The sequence below is a fragment of the Schistocerca cancellata genome, chromosome 2, assembly GCF_023864275.1.
Source record: "Schistocerca cancellata isolate TAMUIC-IGC-003103 chromosome 2, iqSchCanc2.1, whole genome shotgun sequence".
In the NCBI taxonomy this organism is placed as follows: Eukaryota; Metazoa; Arthropoda; class Insecta; order Orthoptera; family Acrididae; genus Schistocerca; species Schistocerca cancellata.
This window is the reverse complement of record NC_064627.1, coordinates 438,820,148-438,825,463: the sequence shown is the minus strand read 5'-3', so window position 1 is coordinate 438,825,463 and position 5,316 is coordinate 438,820,148.

Here is a 5,316-nt window from a genome sequence, read left to right as displayed (position 1 = left end):
AGTTCGAGTAATGAAGATTTTTGTGAGGTAAGTGATTTTTGAAAGGTATAGCTTAATGTTAGTCAGGGCCATTCTTTTGTAGGGATTTTTGATAGTCAGATTGCGTTGTGCTAAAAATATTGTGTGTCACTTTAGTGAATGTTTGAGTACGTTCAGATTTGCAATTAATTTTTCTAAGGGGACGTTTCGTACTGCTAATGAGATTTTAATGCAACATTTTGGTTCACTTGAAAATACATTCTGGATTTAAAGTACTTTCTGTGAGATACCAGATGACACAGTGGTTAGTTTATGTGACAGCTACACGATTTCATTACGACGCTACTAATGAGTGACAATTTACAATGTTGCTTTTGCGGTGTTTCTGTTTTATATCTGCACAGTTTTTCTGAATTATTCTGGAAAGTTAAACATGTTTTAGTAGTAATTTTTGTGGTATAGCTACAATTAGACAGCCTCTTTCGTAGCACAACAATATGTTACATCATAGTACTTTCTTGATCACGGTAAGGTACGTAATAACTACGATATCTATATGCAAAGCATTTCACTTTCGTTTATGATGAGGTAAGTACATTGACTTCAGCAGAACTTTGCCTACAAAGGACGATAACTACGACACTTGCACAGAATTATCTTACAGCAAGACGCACATTTAGCGCTACACGACACGAATTTGAGTGCTTAATTTTGTACGTAAACCATTTATTTTTCAAGATTTTTGAATTACAAAGAAAGTTTTCTGTGATGCATTTCATTCCATTGCTGTAATCTGTAACACCTGAGGGTATAATTACATTAATCCTCAGGGGGGTACATGCCTACTTTGTGTACCATGTGTTTGGCAAGCACAAGGAGCCCTAGCTAGTATGGTATTTGCTTATACAACTTTACACATCGGTACCATATTCCTCTAACACATAAATTACACAGCTATCTGATCATTTAACTGAGAGATAAACTTTTTTTTTACATCAGTGACACATGTTTACACAATTACACAGTTGGATAACTTCACACTTATTAAACTGTATTTTGTCTGTACTGTGTGAATTGTTCATATTTTTTTGGAACCATTGTGATACTATGAGAGCTTTCAATGATGTATTTGGTATGAGATCATGATTTTTAAAGTACGTTTGAGGTAGATGACACTACTGAAATGAGCAGAGAATTTTCTTTAGGTTTTGAAATTATTGCAGAATGCTACGACGTTTTTGAGATTTGACTGAGGTGTTATGATGCTATTATTACGATGACTATGTGTATTATGCTGTTGCAGTATGTTTATGATCAATAAGCTGATGCTATATGAGTTATTTGATTATGCTACGTATCTGTTATGATGAAATATTGAAGAAGTGTCGACGAATAAGGTAAGGAATAATGAGTAGTGGTTAGGGACTCTGGTTTGTGAAAAAGGTTGTTGGAAACCAAGAATCGTACTTTAAGAGTTATGAAATGTATGTAAATGCGTGAATCTATTACAATGCCGACGAAAATTTTTTGGACAATGTTATATTCATAGGATTTGGTTTCTACAAATTTGCAATGCAAATTCTTGACCTGTGAAATATTTTTATATGAGACTGTCACTGTAGCGGAAACTGCTGTCGTAAATATTTCTGTAAGGAAGTTAAGTGACCACCTGCAAGTAATGCGTCGTGGGCACCCAGCTGTGTCAGACGCCTGGAGAACAAGCCATTAGTGTGTGCCTTTTCAGAGGCACAGGTAGAAAAAAAAAAGGGAGGCAATTATCCTCGCTATTGACATCCCTTTGTAGAAAGCATCGCAAATACGACACGCTCAAACTTGAAAACATATGATTATACTGTGGAGCTATTAATTTATGATATTTACTAAAATACCTAATGAAACGATGAGAAACATTTGACGGCTATTGTCTTGCTAGTTGAGAGAAATGCCATATGGCTTTCTTTATGTATTTATTTACTCATTTTGTTTAATATCAAGTTTCTAGCTGCAGCAGCATTGGTTAAAATAAAATTTAATAGATGTACTAATACAAATATTTTATGCCTACAGATCCAGTAAATAATTTTATGATCCATTCAAAAAAACGAAGGAGCATAAAAACACATTTCCCTTCACAGGAATTGCATACGGAATTTTCCTTTCAACTACTTGGTAATTTTTTTGGTAGAACAACTTCTTGTGGTGCACCACTTTAATTACATAGACACTAAGATGTGACATAGGTATTAGACATGGCCATCTTTACTGTAATATTTTTTCTGCTTGAGCTATGTCATGTTTAGATATAAGTTATTTCATTTGCTGCTGCTTTTCCAGGCATAATGTTACTGAATTTGACTTTACATTACTCTGTTAAGCCAGTTTACTACTGATTTATTTTTCTTGTTTGCTGCTCATTGCCTTATATTAGTTGTAATATTGTTGCTTACTTTGCCAATTTGTATTTTTTTTGTCCTTGCTGTTTGTGTTAATTTGTTAAGTGCTGCTGCATTGCCTTGTGCCTTGGTATATATATCTGAGCTCAGTAGATTTAAGTTAGCTTAAGAGGGGGTAGACTATATAAGAAACAGACTATGGAGAATAGGGAAAGAAAGCATTGAGAAGTTATATGAAAAAGATTTGGGCCAATAGGAGTATTGTACAATGAGAAATAATTATTTTGAAAGAAATATGAATAGAATACAGAAAGGAGCTATAGATAGGACTTCTTGGGTATAATGATGAATGAAGGGAGATCTCCAAGAAGTAAAGAAAGTTTTGTTTGCAAAATACTGCACTAAAACAAACCCTGTCCTTTCCTTTTGTATTATTCTGCTGTATGTTTGTGTACCCTTGTGTATTTCTTTTCTTCCTGTCTCTGTGTAGTTTCATAGAACTTTTTCTTCTTCTAATACTAAGCTACATCCACTATGATGAGGAATACTGTTATCCTCAAATATAATTGGCATTAATAATATGTTATTTACCTTGTACATATGCTTAGACATTATTTATTCTGTTTTGTTTTAATGCTCATGTGTGAAGTCGATCTTTCAATAATTATTCTGAAGTTTTATGTATTTACGTATGTCATAATTCCTGTAACACTGATGTAAATGTTTCTTTCTATTTTGTTGTAAAGCCTGTACTACAAATGTTATCTGTATTGTTATGTTATTTAATGATGTATTTTGTACCTTTGTTATTGTATTTTAATGTTATAATATTGTAATTGTCACCAGTTCATCATATTATTAACTTGGAAGTTACATTTCACTGCACACGTTTCTGTTGGTCATAGTATATGGACAATATGTGAGAAGTAGGGACTGTTAGTGTTTGCAAGTGTGTTAATAATTCAGCAACAGACTGGATAACAGCATTGCTGGTTCTAAGGAAAATTCCAGAAACTTTGTGAGTGCACAAGTGGTGGTTATGGACTTGCTATATTATCCACAAGACTCTTCAATGGTGATTGTGCACCTGCACAGTCACAACAGATGGCTGCTGGCCATCTCTACAAGGACTATTGTATGATTATATGATAGCGGAACAAACACTGGTAGCAGTTACTTCTGTAAAATATCTGGGAGTATGCGTGCGGAACGATTTGAAGTGGAATGATCATATAAAATTAATTGTTGGTAAGGCGGGTACTAGGTTGAGATTCATTGGGAGAGTCCTTAGAAAATGTAGTCCATCAACAAAGGAGGTGGCTTACAAAACACTCGTTCGACCTATACTTGAGTATTGCTCATCAGTGTGGGATCCGTACCAGATTGGGTTGACGGAGGAGATAGAGAAGATCCAAAGAAGAGCGGCGCGTTTCGTCACAGGGTTATTTGGTAACCGTGATAGCGTTACGGAGATGTTTAACAAACTCAAGTGGCAGACTCTGCAAGAGAGGCGCTCTGCATCGCGGTGTAGCTTGCTCGCCAGGTTTCGAGAGGGTGCGTTTCTGGATGAGGTATCGAATATATTGCTTCCCCCTACTTATACCTCCCGAGGAGATCACGAATGTAAAATTAGAGAGATTAGAGCGCGCACAGAGGCTTTCAGACAGTCGTTCTTCCCGCGAACCATACGCGACTGGAACAGGAAAGGGAGATAATGACAGTGGCACGTAAAGTGCCCTCCGCCACACACCGTTGGGTGGCTTGCGGAGTATAAATGTAGATGTAGATGTAGATGTAGACTACAGTGGGTCTGCATCTTTGCTGACCCACCAATACCATTATCTCTACAAGGACTACAGTGGGTCTGCACCTCTGGTGGCCCACCAATACCATACTCTCTACCAGGACTACAGTGGGTCTGCTCTGTGATGACCTACCTACCAGTATTCTTCAAAACTTCGAATGACTCTGCTGTGGGTTTGCTCTGTTGTGGCCCATTACCTGTCAGCATGTCAAGAGTCAGCACTGTCTTTCCGTTGGAAGGACAACACTACTTCTTCAAGACTGCATGGAAATCCACTACTTCCGTGTGCATTGTCTTTTACTGCTCAGACTTCGAGAAAAGAAACGATAGTTTCACTGTGATGAATGATCAGGACTGTCTTTATGTACTGTGAGAAAATTTTAGCTTTTGACCAACATTGTATCAATAAGTGTGTGCATTTGATATCTTTGTTATTGTAACTATGATAAATTTTTTCAAATCTGTATTGGCCACTGCCCAAAACAATTTGTAAAATTTTTTGTGGGGAACATGGGGGCTATGTAAGTAGGCTGTTTATGTTTTCTTATTGGCAACGTTATGTAGCGCTCTGTATGAAAATCACTGGCTGTGCTGTGTGCAGTCTGTGGCTAGTTTGCATTGTTGTCTGCGATTGTAGTGTTGGGCAGCGGCAGCTGGATGTGAACAGCGCGTAGAGTTGCGCAGTTGGAGGGGAGCCGCCAGCAGTGGTGGATGTGGGGAGAGAGATGGTGGAGTTTTGAAATTTGTAACACTGGATGTCATGAACTGCTATATATATTATGACTGTTAAGGTAAATACATTGTTTGTTCTCTATTAACATCTTTCAATTGCTAACTATGCCTATCAGTAGTTAGTGCCTTCCGTAGTTTGAATCTTTTATTTAGCTGGCAGTAGTGGCGCTCGCTGTATTGCAGTAGTTCGAGTAATGAAGATTTTTGTGAAGTAAGTGATTTTTGAAAGGTATAGTTTAATGTTAGTTAGGTCCATTCTTTTGTAGGGATTTTTGATAGTCAGATTGCGTTGCGCTAAAAATATTGTGTGTCACTTTAGTGAATGTTTGAGTACGTTCAGTTTTGCTCAGCTGTTTGAAAAGCAAATAATGTAAGAGGTTTATCTGCACAGTGATTCTAACATTGTTC